This window comes from Copadichromis virginalis, linkage group LG16, assembly GCF_057382275.1.
Source record: "Copadichromis virginalis isolate Kocher_CV1m ecotype Utaka linkage group LG16, C_Virginalis_male_GT1.1, whole genome shotgun sequence".
Taxonomy (NCBI): domain Eukaryota; kingdom Metazoa; phylum Chordata; class Actinopteri; order Cichliformes; family Cichlidae; genus Copadichromis; species Copadichromis virginalis.
In genome coordinates, this window is record NC_140633.1 from 30,052,450 (window position 1) to 30,067,547 (window position 15,098).

Below are 15,098 nucleotides of genomic sequence, written 5' to 3' on the forward strand. Positions count from 1 at the left end.
TCTTGTCCACGTGGCTGAGGGTGGTGTGCAGGACGTGGGCGATGGCGTCCTCTGTGGATCTGTTGGGTCGGTAGGCGAACTGCAGCGGATCTGTGGTGTCTGGGATGGAGGAGGAGATGATGTTCTTCAGCAGCCTCTCTGTGTGTGCGTGCGTGTATTTGTGTGTGTGCGTGTGTTTGTGTGTGTGTGTGTCCTACATGGTATACATTTCACAAATGAAAACCTCATACTCACTTGCTCTCTTTCTTTATCATGCTTTTAATGCACTTCAATACACATCAAGTTGAATGTGATTTTACCTTGTTCGAGTGTTTTTCGTTCACTCATGGAATTCATATGACCCATCCACGTTACAGGGTATAATTTAGCTACACTAAATTGCCATTTCGCACAAGTGCCTCTGCCTTTTGACAGATTCTGTAGCCTTTCTTATTACCGCAGCACTAACTGATTGCTGCGGTGGCTGCCTGTGTATTGAACTGCGGTAAGTAATGAAAATGGTGTGTATCCGCTGCCGGTCCTCCCATTGATCCCATCAGTGGTAAGTCGCTTGGCTCCAATTAGGCCTTAATCGGCATGGGAGAAAAGGAGAAGATGAAGTGCACGAAATGTGAAGCAAAGGGTTACCTGTAAGAAAGAATAATTACCTATATTTCTGTAAACAAGCTCAAGAAAAGTCTATTTTTCCACTCACAATAACTGAGCATCAATACACAGTAACCCCATAAGGGACAATAGAGTATTTGTCCTACAATTTATATGTAATGTTAGTCACAGAGGAAAGCCTACTTCCTCGTTTTTGTTGTTGTTGTTTTTTCAATTTACACCATCCAGCTCGCTCCTCCTCCTTCCTGAAGAGCTGACAGGCGCTGACTCTTGTCACAGCAATGCTAACGTAATCAGCTGAACCCACACAACCTTCGATGCACAAATTATATTACAGTGTCGTTTTGGAGGGTGGGGCTTTACAGTGATTTTGTTAATGCCTGGACTCTCCATGAATGTTGAGTGGGGGAAGGCACTGCAGCCTTGACTTGCATATTAGACACATGCAGTAGCTGCAGACAAGGCTGTGCATATGTGTGTTAGAGTTAGGGCTTCCTCTGTGAGCGTGTATTTATGTGTCCACATGTAAATGTGGTTTCTGCTTCACTGCTGCTGCACATCTGGTTTCCTCAAGCAGGTACCAAACAAGTTAGGATTCGTGCTCAGTTTGAGACAAAGCAAAGAAAAACAAAAACATCCAACAGTTGGATAAGAACAATGATGAAAGCTGACGGGTGAAAAGATGCACATACATTAATTTGGAAAAAACAAAGTTGTTTTTTTTCCAAAACAAGGCTGTCAGTTTTCCTTTAATAACACGATCACTTGGCAAAAAATGAAAAGATCAGTTATTCAAGCGTCATTCTGTTTTGGACAGCTGAACAATGAAGTAAATAATTTATCCCATTTGAAATTATAATTCAGAAGGTTTATATAAAAAAAAAATTTGGTTGTGCCATCTTTGAAGAAAAGATAATTAAGCCCCTATTTCCCCCACATCAACCAGTTTTAGTCACTCTTTGCAGGAGGAATGGAAACAAACTCTGCTATAAAAAAATCATCAATATTCAGTGATAACAAATCCATTATACATAAAACTGAATGAAATCTGAAAGAAACCCAATTGTGATAACTTGGACCTTAATCAGGCACGACTGACTACAGAGATCAAGGGAAATCACCAAAATCCAGTAACTAGGAAAAATCAACAGACACCGATGGAGATTGAGCAAAATCTTGGGTGAGTGATGATCCTTAAGGTAGAGGATGAATCAAACATCAACCAGTTCTTACTGATCAGTGAACGGTGAATCAAAAAAAGTCCTGAAACTCAAGGGACTACAGCACACAACCTACCTGAAACCGAACAGCGTCATTGACCCATCAGTACAAAATGCTGTTATACCAGGCTTCTCTAGATGTTTAGATCACACTAGCATCACATGGCATCAAATCCGTTCTGTATAAAAGCAAAGACCAGAGCTACATCTTGCATTTCTAGACCTAGCCAATGCTTTTTAGATCCATTTCATCCGGACAGCTTTCAGCTTTTTTGGGGTCCCCAAAAATAACAATGGACAGAAACCACTTCCAGAATTTGCAATTTTGCGTCACAACTTCATGGCAATGAAAGTGATCATCTGAGCTTCCAGCTGGGTTTTAGAAGGACAGTGTCTACAGGCTGGACAGTACATGGCTCCTATTCATGTCTACATGGATGACCACCCTGACCTCAATCATCCCATTCATTAACTGACTGTTACCAGAGTTTATCTTTGACACCAGAGAATCTACATTGATGAAATGTCTTCAGCATTGGTAAAGCTGGTACAGTTGAGAAGCTGGAGAGAACAATCAGTTCACACATTAAAAAGTGAATGAACTCCCTTCCTGCCTGAGCAGTGTCAGCTTTCATGGGTATGGGACTCTGCTTACCTTTAGTGTCGCTTTAGAGTAAAAATGCCCAAAAATGAGCTGAGCATGAGTCCAACTTAGTCTCAAGCTACTACAATATGAGCCACCAATCCCATACTGGCAACTTGGAGGATTTGGACTCTGTAAAAAGCCATGCAGCAAGTGTAATCTACTCTCAGGTACTGAGATATCATGGGACAGGTTCAGTAATGAAAAAGCATGACAAGTCACCCAACATGGCACAAGGTGAGATCTTGCAGCAAGAAGACCCAGAGAGATAGTTAAAGACCAAGCAGGGCTAGTGGATAAATTCTGGGTCATTTTCAAAATTGCTTTTTCATCCTCCCCTGGCTCATGTGCACCTGTTGCAGCAGGCAGGATGTGTTCCTGATTAGAAGTGATACCAGCTGCTGGCTAACAGGCTAACAGGGAGATACATTTATCTGGCTAACAGAGCCCTGACAGGGCTTCTCTCCTCCACTCTGCTCTCCGTAATGCTTTACGACACTGTCATTTAAAAATGACATATGATACAAGCGGGATTCAGCTCGCCAACATCCCCCATCGTCACACAAACACACACACACAGCTGCTGAGGAGGCAACCCGGGACGGAAAGAGAGGCAGAGATTAATAAGCGGCTGCTCTGTGGTGTGTGTGTATGTGTGTGTTTGTTGGCCAGTATAGTCTCAGTTATTTATTTGGTTTTTATTTCCAGTTTTACGTCTTCCATGAATCAGGAGCAATGGTTGTGTGTGACTCTGGGTATTGGCTGTTTATTCTGTTATGTGTGTTTATGCTGACGCTTTTGCTTGCATGTTTGTGCTTTAGATGTGCCTGAGACACAAACTAGCACATGGCTAAAACTCAAACACAATACACAGTGTGTCAAGCCAGGGCGATTATCACGGCTCCATAGGTAATCATTAACTGAGGAGACACATTACTTATTAACTAATCAATTAATAATTGATTAATTAACAAGAAAATCTGAGTCCAGTGGCACAATGGAACCTATTTATAGTACTCAGCACAGGGAAAGCACACTGTCATAGATAGATAGACTTGAAAAGCTTTGACTTAAAAGCATTTTTTCTCTTGTTTTGAGTGTAGCTTGAGGTTGTGGTTACTGTACTGCTACATTAATGTATTCTTATACCATAACTCAGCCTGCAGGGAATGACTCTTACATATAAATAACCATTTATTAACTGACTAAAGCAAGTGTCTCAGTGCTCAGTTGCCTTAACATCATGGGTCCATAGAAAGTATATAAATGACAACTTTAGCCAGTCTTGGGTTTGTTACTCAAAAGAAAGTAATGTATTACTTGTTACTTTTCTTAAAAGTAATGCATATGTTATTTAATTTTTCCCTTCAGACAATATTAAGTCACACTTTGTTGCATTACGTTTGCATTAAGATCTTAATACGGTGAACACATTTGTACAAATGTTTTGTGCATTAAAAATATATACTATATTCACCTATACTTAATGCAGCCATTCACATCAACCGAGTGATTTCACAGGATGAATTTGTGGCATTTATTTTTCTTAAATCAATTTCAAAATTTTGCATGTGAATAAACAGATCTGACCAATCACTGTCACAGTGCATTAAAGACTTTCCTTTAATGTTTAAGTCTGAACACAAAGACTGCAATACAATGTGAAGAAAAGCTTACCAAAGCGACTTCAAAGTGATTGTCACATTGACTCTACTATAGAAACATGTTCATGTACAAATGGAGGCAGCAATGCTAAAGCCCTACGTGTTCATCACTGTAAGTGATGAAGTTCGGGCTCTTTCTGCTGGTATGGGGTCCCCGAACACTCACTCGCTTTAACGTCACTCTGGATTCTTGGCTAGCTCTGTGTTAGCGTGCTGTCTGTGCAGATGTATGCAAAATATTGATGTTGTGTTAGCAACAAATTGCAGTTATCGCCGTCTTTGATACAGTTTACACTTTAACATCACGTTTTTGTCCTTTCATGCAATAAAAAAGCGTCATATTAATGTCTTCAATCTTCAAAAGGTGTAGGCTTCACCATTGTCCTCCTCCCTGGACAGAAATTGAAATCATCTGACTGTAGTGTGAGTGAGCAGGGGAAAAAAATCACTTTTGAAGTGCAGATAAATAAAGAACCTTTGTAACACAAGTACAGTAACTCATTAACATGCATACAGCACTGAAAAATACAATGTGATTCAAGTAATGTGTTACTTTGGAAGTCTTTAGTTTCTTGTTTTGGCAGTAACATTTTTTTTTTTTTACTGAATGGTATCCTAGTTTAACAAGGGGCTAGGTCTAGCATGTTGCTAACCAGCTAGGTTAGCACAGTGCATTCTTTGCTCAGTGTCAAATTAATTGACATGATTGTTTTGATGATTGAAAATCAGGCTTAAACCAAAAATTACTTACTAAAAAATATAAACAGCCAAAATATTACAATACTGTAATCTCCGAGTAGCCAAGGGCTAAACCGGGGCCCATGTTGTTTAGTGTACTCTATACATATCTACACATATCTTACAAAAACGGCATCCTGCTTTCATAAAGAACACCTGAAACTAGAGGTTGAGACCCTAAACGCTTAGAAAAGTGTTTAATGAGGTCATAAATCAAGTGAGAAGTAAAGTTTCTTCTACACAATCATAATTAATTTTGAAGCCAGGTGTAGGGTGACCAATTAAGGCACTTTTGCATGATCTTCAGATCCATAAACTGTGAAGGGGTTTTGTAATCACCCTGCCAGGCGCGTGGGTAACATGGACATCCAAGTTTGTGAATGTGATAACGTGAGAACAAAGCGACGTAGGACTTTCAAATTGAAACCGTAGTTGTATCTAATTAATCTCACACTAGTTTAAATCTCAGTGACCTCGACCTCAAAGTCAGGGGTTGGAGGTCATGTTTTTTGAAAATCTTATGAACAACTTATTATGAATAACTCAGGAGGGAAGTCAGCAAGGATTTTGAAATTGATACTATAGTTGTATCTTCTAGGAGGCTGAGAAGAAGAAAATGAACGTGATTGTCAGTATTTATTTATTAATTCTTGCCTGTTAGAAGCAACTGATAGAAGAAGCATCAGCTGGCTGAGCTTAAAATACTAATGATTTACAGCAGCTTCACAATATGCAAATCACTAGAGAGACATGATTATATATTACAATATGGTTTAAGACAAGCAGTGTATATCTTGAGTATACAGATACCAGTATTTTCCATCTTCACCATTAGCTTGTAACACAGATCTTCATTTTTCTATCTCAGAAGGTTCCCCTGGAACAATTACAGGAGCCTAAAAGTACCTGTAATACTTTTAGGATTTTAAGTAAACTTTTATGGTCTGGTCCTTTTTACATTTGGAGTTTGAAGTAGTTGAACATCTTTTAAGGTATACTTTGTTTTCAACTACAAGACAATAAAGGAAGGTGAAACATTTTTAAATTAATGGCCTTGGCTCAACCATGGAGACTCTCTTTGTGGCTCTCTGCTTATTAAATTGCCTATTGATTCAGTGCTATCTCAGCCATAAACCATGCAGCCAATCTGGAAATATTTACGTGTTGCTTAAAAAAGGGCTTGCCTAATATAATTGCTCCAAACATCTAACACTAAGGTGTCACATTTAAAATAGTGTGCAGCTCCACTAATTATAGATTATTGTCACGTGGAAACTTGAGTGTTTACTGTGGGGTTATTATTTGATATTGTTCTGGAACACCAAGTGAGCAAAAGTAAGTAAATAAATAAACAAATAAATAAAAGGCAAATTCTTGGAAGCAGGGAGGCATTTCACAAACAACTCCAGTACTTTCAGTACTCCCCTGTATTTCTGTCTCTTTCTACTCTGTACAGGAAGCAGCAGAGGATAATTAGATTACCGGTTCTGAATAAGGAAAGATAATTAAATCAAACATGAGCTAACCCATTTACAAATTTATTGCCCCTGTTAGGGATTGGGACACCCTCCCTGAATGCAGAGGAATGACCCTTAAATTCAGATCAATAAAATGTAGCTCCCACACAGCACAGTTCACATCCTTGCTTTTGTTATAGGTTTTGTGTTTACATCTATGCGTTTTGTTTGGATAAAATTAAACATTTTTAGCACATATTTGGTTTGTGTGAATCTTTATTTATTGCATTAGGGTCATGGTAAATATGTGAATGTTGCAGATGTCTGCTTTCTTCTAAAAATAAACACTGTCTGCATGTTTCTGTATCTTGGAATTTTTTTGAGGAAGTAAAGTGCATCGTCTGCGTCACAATAGAAGTAGGTTTTGGTTTCAGGCTGTGAGAGTGCAAAGCTAAATGGATAAAGCCCTTAAGACTGTGATGAAGCTGGGAAAACCAATGTTTCAGAATTTCAAAAGGACTGTCTGCTCTAGATACAAAAGCTGACCCAGAATTAGTGCTGATGTCGCGTCGCACACATTTTATGTCCGTCACTAACTGAGAAGGATACAGTTGAGTAGTATATATTGTTGTATAAGACTGTATACACCCTTTCATGTGCTTCAGATTTTAATGTTTTATGACAAAAAATGAACTGAACGCATAGAAATGTACTTAGCCTAAAGATGTAGACTGGATTATTCCTCTGAAAGCATTATATTACCATCATTTGGCAAATACTTTTGGCAAACATTATTTTCTTTATTTCCTCTACAGACTGGGAGCAATTTAGAGTTCACGGCCTTTCTAAAGGACACTTAGAAAGGACAGACGTCAGGATCAAAACACCACCTTTATGACTAGCTAAAGAGTTCCATCTGCATTTTAGCCTGAAGGGAAAATATTCATGGCTATCTACTGCCCAGTGAATAAAATACACATTTTCTCATTAGATTTTTTTTTTCTATCAAACTTTAATGTCAAATGGTTTCAGTAGACAAATACAGTGGAACCCCAACTTACGAAATTAATTTGTTCCCGAGGGTCTTTCGTAAGTCGAAAATTCGAAGTCGAAGCACCCATCACGCCTTTTGAGTGAACGATAGGCTATAGGCTAATTGCTAACCGCAACAACAATACGTCGTTCAAGTGGAACAGCGAAGCGCAAGTATGAAAGCCAAGGGGGTTGTCACATGATTCGGAAGGCATTGTGAGCATTCTGGGATCAGCCAATCAGAGCCAGCGGATTTTGTTACCCGGGCATTTTGCCGTAACACGGACAGAAATATTCGTAACTTGAATTTTTCGTTAAATGGGGTATTCGTAAGTCGGGGTTCCACTGTATTTAGATTTAGCACTTTTCTCCTCTAATCCACCAATTGAAGCGTTTTATACAACTTGCCTCATTCACACAGCACTTTTTTCTACACCTAAGTGCTTCTATCCAACATTCACACACATTTATACTCCGATGAACCCATTGGAGAGCAACTTGGGGTTCAGTATCTTGCCCAAGGATAGTTTGGCAAACAGACAAACAGACTGAAGCAGCCAGAGATCAAACCACAAACCTTCCAGTTATTGAATGACCCTGCTCTGCCTCCTGAGCTACACCAGTGTGTGAACAAATGTGTTCTTTGTTCACACAATAACACACACACTGGTGGTCAAAGTTACCATGTATCAGGAGCTAACTGGGGTGTGGCAGCCTGTTCTAACACCTTTGGGCAGAAGGTATCCTTTTGGCACTGGGTTTATGACAGTTCTGACAAAGGTCACTCCCAGCTGATCAAATATGGAAGCTTTAAATTACGTCTTGCCATCACACTTATGTATGCACTGGTTTGGCATAATTTTCCAGCATGCACAGTGAGTGTCAAACTTAAGCAAAACAAAGTGTAAAACATAAAAGTAAGAAATGGAACAGAAGCCCCACCTGTGGACTTTATCACACGTTAAAACAGAACTGTATATCTCAGTGTTGATTCAGCAAAGGAAAACTTTTGCATATCCTGCTAGGGGCATCGGACCGAGTAGCAGTATTTGATGTCCTGGGATGAAAACTCTTTGGTGTCTTACCCAGAATAATTTGGCGCATAAATGGGGCAGATTAAGGCACCCGGTAGTTTTAATTTGGCATAAATAAATACATATACAGGTGGGTCCACCCTGGGAAGCTTTTTTTGGGGGGTCCACCCCCCCCCCCCCCCCCAAAAATGCAGCACTGCAACAGTTGCTGTCTTATTGGTTGATATTTTTTCACAATAAGAAAATAGACAAAAACATGCTGATCCAAAAAGGCAAAATGCACAAAACAAGGAATACATAATGAATGCCACCATTAGCATGCAGCTTTGATCAAGAAGGGTTTAAGTTTTTTGTCCCTTTCAGTCTATTAAAATAATCCCTCTGCATTGATTTGCTTGACAAAAAGGAAGTAAAAGAGAAAACAGGGCAGGAGAGAGGTGGTATTGATTGACCCATTCTTAAAATAGTGAGGAAGCCCTGAGCTCTGAAGAAAGTACTTTCCATCGGTCAGATGCAAAGTTCCCTTTGTGACATTTGTCCACCTTTAAACAAGTCTAAATATGCACACATCCAGTGTTATACTTGTTTCATTCAGGGCTGATGGATAATACCTTTTACTCAACCCATTTTCAAACAATGGTAATGGTGTTGCTACAGAGTAGATGCTGTGAATGTCATCAGCAGTAGATGGCATGCACCACTGTACAGTAACTCTTTCTGTAAAATGAAATGGATTCTTCGAGAGAGTCAGAAGGGCTATTTGTCTCCTGGTCCGAACAAGCTGAATCTAAATAGGAGATCAATACTGATATCTTTAGGCTGCTAACTGCTACACTAATATATCATTGATGCCAGGGTCTTGCTGGATTAAATTTGGGCTGCACACAACAGTTCATCTTGATCTGCAGGCCAAGGGGGAGAAGCTCCAACGAATTCCCCTGGAAATGTGTGTATGATGCTCATACAGGTCCAAATAACAGAAAGATAATATGTGTTAAAGAAACTGCCAGGCTGAGCAATGAAGAAGGTTACACAATGTGACTGGAAAAAGGCCATCACAAACTTTGGCTCCATTTGTCCAGTGATGGTCTTGATAAAAAAGCCATAGGCTGCGGTCCCGGTGATTCAGTCATTTTACGTTTGACCTTCTTAACCAGGTTTCTAAGTACATACATATCACACATAAATAATAATGTGTATTTTTTAGCATTTAATATTTGCATTTATAAAGGCAGTACAGAGCCAATAGGAAGAAGGGAAGAGAGAAAGAGAGGATGGCATGTAGCTCAAACCATTTTTTTTTTACCGTTTTTCACAAAAAAACCAAAAAAAAGGAAATCAAACTGAATGAATAGCAATAAGACATGAATTAAAATGGAAATAACACAAAATATGTTCCCATATAGTTTAGCTGGAAACTTAAGCTTATTATACCTGCCTTTTCCACACTGCATATTCTGGTAAGATGTTGTTTTATTAGTCTATTTCACCAATACAAATAAGGTCTCTGGTTTTAAGCTTAACATACGTGACTGACCCACACACACAAATCTGTTGCCATCTACATACACATAAATTCGCATTATATTCACATTGTTGTTGGTGTCTCTTTGTTGATTTGTTGGTCACTGCAACTATTTGCAACTGGTTGCCGAGTGTAAAAATCTGAATCCAGTCACAAACCACTCATTTTACATCTTTTACTCCAGGGTGACTGACCCATGAATAAGTGGGCAGAAAGAGGCTAACATGTCTTTTAAAGCTAAGACTTGTCACAGAAAGAATAAATAATGAGAACAGGCTTGAGGGAGAATAGTGATAATCAAAAGGGCACTACAGTTTTCAGTAAGACCACCTGATTGCTTTTCATTTCACCTGATGTCATCTCTTTGAGGGAGCAGCCGGTTGTTTATTTTACTTAGTGACTTTGCTGAGGTGTAATTTTCTCGTGTATGTTGGTAAGAGTTAGTTTATTCAATGCATGTTCACGTTTTTTTTATGTCATTAGGCTGAAAAGGAGGATCCGCAGGACAATGGCAGCATTACAGGATTTGAGTTTTTCCTACAGAAACAGCCGAAGGAGAAACATATGCAGAAAGAGTTAGCCTAGTTCATACAGAAAGGTATCTGCTATGTTCTTTTTTCGAATGTTTCATTTTGTTCACGCTTCACAAACGATTTCTCCTTTATTTACTCTTTCATTTACATCAGTAAATTGCACAATAAATTGCCATGCAGTAATCAACCTCTCCACTTCCTTCTCGCTAACAATCTCTCCAAGCTCACCAAGATCCTTCTAGCAGCTCAGGAGAAGGGTGAGTGGCTGTGAAGAAGAAATACACACAACCTGCCCCCATCACAGAGCACCCTGTCACACATGGGTGCATGGATCAATATATTTTTTAAAAATTGTCAACATCTGAAAAGCACTGTACCAGGCTTCTTACTTTAAAGCTGCTCTAGAGTTGTGTAGCCTGTAAGTAGAGTTTTTTAGGCTCCTTCCTTAACAGTTGATTTTATAATAGCAGTGTAATAATTATTGCACTACAGAGGGTACATTTAATCTCAGGAAGGTTAAAATTCAAAGTCAGCTTTAAACCATCAGAGCTGGTTTAAATGAAGTGATTTACAATCACTTTATTGATACTTTATTGATATCGCCAACATATATTAAATGTAGGATACAATAAACATAAAGTTATTCTAACTGTCATTTGTTACCTGCGCTAACTTATAACTTACATGTATTGCAGCTTAGGTAAAAAACTTACAAAACCACTGTTTTTTTTTTCCTGTCCCTCTGGCAGGTTTACAATCAGAATTGTGATCCAAATGCGTGGTGGTGCAGAACACACTTTGCTTTTGCAAATCTACATACAATCTATATAGGCTCCCCCTGTTCATGTGACTCTTTTATCTGTTTGTTTATTCACTTCTTTTTGTGTTACTTCAGACATTACAATAGTATGACGATGTCCAAGGCAAGACAGGCAAGTGACAAAAAAAGAGAGATCTTTGTGTGAGGAAGGAGTAATCTCTTACTGCTGCACCTGTAAGAGACAAAAAAAACCTAAACTGAATAAACCTACAGCACCTAAAACACACACACACACACACACATACATAAATCAACAATCTTTCTATAGTGAGTGTGAGATAGAGAGTGTATGAGTGAGTGTGAGAATGCCTGTCTCTTTGTCACAAATGCCTGTCTCTTTGTCACAAATGCACTTGATAATGAGGATGGGAAGCTGCAGCGATGCCCCCAGAAGCCGGGCAGTCGACCCCTCTAGAGGCCGGCCACCCTGGTACGAGTCGAGAGCAGGGTCCCAGGGACCGGGCATAGGTGGAGTTCTGATGGTAACATAAAGAGGAGAGCTCGTATTATGGAGATACTGCAATCCTTTTCTTATTAATCAGAGTCTGCTTGGACCACACCAGCCAAATTTTGATTAAACTTGCATCTGTTTGCTAATTACCATCATCACTAAAGGTGATTAAATACGATCTATCATCCGCAGTATTTACTTGAATGAAAGAAGTCAGACGTTCCAACTGACACCATCCCTGGAGACGGCAGCAAAAATACACCCAGTTAATAAATGATTATTTTCTCAGTAAACAGTAAATTTGTGCTTTTGGAGATTAAATAGACCTTCCCCGTGTTTTTTCACAGGAAAATATTCACAGCAAAGTCTGTTTCAAAGATGCAACAACAGTTTACTTGTTAAAACATACAAACATGTTTTCTGAGCGGGACTTATTTATTTTTCTTAGTCAAATTTCACTTGATTTCAAACTGGAGTACCATTTACACAGTGCTAAACGGAGATAAAATCAGCTGGAGTGACATCAATATGTGATGTCATGAATCAGATAAAGGAACTAGCTTACACTTGTGTTAGTTTATGATGTGAGTGTGACATCCTGTTTGTGTGTGTTATCTTTAACTGCATATACCTGATGACACCTGGTCATATATCTGTTGCTGTGGTTGTGAATCATGTCAGCTCACAGTTCACTTTAACTGATCATGTTTGTGCTGCTTCATCAGAATCTATTATGATTCTGAAAAAGAGAACAGAAAAGGAGGGATTGCAGAAGTTAACACTCACTAGTGTATTTGTTTACCACCTTATTTTTTCTCCCTCCATCCATTTTCTTTTGCTTCTCCAAGGACAAGAGTAAACCATTTACACCTTCAGCCAATTTAATCAAGCCCCATGCATGTCTTTGGATTGTGAAAGGAAGCCAGAGCACCTGGGGAAAATCTGTGATGACACGGGGAGAACATACAAACTCCACACAGAACGTGTCCTGGATTTGAACTACCTTTTTACTGCATCCCTGTGCATCCTTATCTGTTAACGTTTTTGAATTTACACAGTAATTGGTTGTACTCCACAGACACTAGCAGACACTAATTGGCATGACCAGTAAGTGTTATATGTGGTCACTTAAAGACTCTGGAGATTTATGAAGCCAGTCAATAGCATTCAAATGCTCACATCCTTGAGACCATATACAGAGGAACATGAAACCTCTGCACAGAAAGGCCCCAGGTGACCAAGAGGTTCAAACCAAAAATTCTTCTTATTGTGAGTACATCACCATGCTACTTGTCACTTGAAACAAGATTTTAAATGGTTTTGTAGGAACATTACATTTTATAACCGAAAATCAATGTGATTTAATGAAGCAAAGCCTGCAAAGGTCTAAACAATCAAAAAATCAGCTCTAACTATTAACTGAGCCAGGACAGTGAAAACATTGAGCTAACTACAGGCTAATTTTCCTTCCAGGTAATAATGACTTTCTATCTATTCCTATTTAAAGCTCTGAACTTGTTGAGCTTTTCTACGGCTTTTTCATTCACAAAAACCTCAGACTAAATCTTCTAATCAGCACAAATCAAATGGGATCAAATACTAATTGTTTCTACCCACATCCACCTGAACATGTTAGCAATACATAATTTACAAGTTTAAGTTATTGTCAATGGTCTTTTTCTATCATAGCTGATGGATTACTAATTGGACTTCATTAGTCACCTCTATCTGCAGCACTCTGAAGCTGCTGTAATTCCACTAATGGAGTGCTTACCATTCAGGGCCAGTTTTCTGACAGTGACTGATGCTGCTTAATTGCTGGGGGGGGAAAGAGAGCAGTTCCCCAGCTATTGCTTAAGCATAACGGTAGCTACAGAGAGGGAAGGCAGTCTCATCATGAAAGCCAAGACATGTTACACTCAAGCACCGCCGGTCTCACAAGGGAACAGTATGAAATGATAAGTCTACTCACTAATGCTGAACCAGGCGTTTCTGTTTCTCATGAACAAAATCAAAAGCCATTATTTTGCAGAGCTCTGCAGCTGAGTTATAACAGCACAGCAAAAACAAAAAAGGAAAAAGAGAATGTATTCATATGTATTGTGAATACAGTCACTAAAATAATTGAATGCTAAATGCTAATTTTGCGACAGTTAATATAAACAGTATGGAGCATTAAGCAGGTAGACAAGCCAGGTTTTTCCTTTAGACGAGACTTAAAAGAGACTGAATATTGGACTCCTATTAGTGCATTTGCATGAGAGTAAAACAGATAAGGTCTATGAACACAGTGTTGGTGGCTTGCAGAAAAACGTTAGTGACATGTTAGTAACAGAAACAGCACTATGTTACGTTACTATCTATTTACTGATGTGATGCACACAAAACACCATCCTCAGCTTCGGCTCCTGTGGCAACTGTCAACAAAGAAATATGTGACATCCATTTTATATTTTTAAAATATGTATTTGGGACTTTTTAGTCTTTATTCAATAGGACATTGGAGAAAAGACCCAGTGAACCTGGGTGAAAGATCAGTTGGATAACATACAGTAATTGGCCTTGGGTCTTTGTGTTAGGCTTACACCACCTGGGACATCTGCTCGCCTCAGGGAGTTAAATCAGTGCCCCAGCCACTATCTTAACCTATTGTGAGGCTAGAGCCAACCCCACCTGTCATAGGACAAGAGGTAAGGTCATGCAGTGCAGCCTCGGCATATTTTAAATATATGTGATTTTATGGTTAATTATTAAGTGAACCTCTTGGGATTAAGAATCCACACTAAGAGATTTTCCTGGGTTCAAATAGGCACATTAAACTAGCATGTTTTTCAATAGCAAGCACTCCTGGAGGAAATCCAACTCAAGCATGGACAATGCAAAAACAGCAGGGCCTTACATGGTTTCATACATGGAACTCTTTTTGGCACTTTGCTCATCAGTTTGGAAAATAAAGTCAGAACTCTGCCATGTTTTACTGCACTGACATTTTCTTTGATTTATGGTGAAAAATTAGCATACATGAATCTTGGTCAGGCTTAATGATTTTGAACGACTACCATTGTCCTGTATCATTAACTTTTATTTGCCCCAGTTAGTCTAAAAAAAATCAGTTTGCTTAAAAAGGCCTAAACAATGCTTTTATATATAAGACACTGTATCACTGCTGAGAAGCTTTTTATTTATGTAAGGAGTTTTTTTTATCTTTTACTGGAAATGCTTAATGCTGAACTTCACTAAATTTGACACACACATTCCTGTACTTGTGTGTGTGCAAAGGAGCAGGGCTGAGCTGAGGGTTGGCCAGCACTTCCATTAGCTCTGATTGAAATTGAACCATGTAGATGAAATATGTGAAGGCTAAGAGATCTCTTT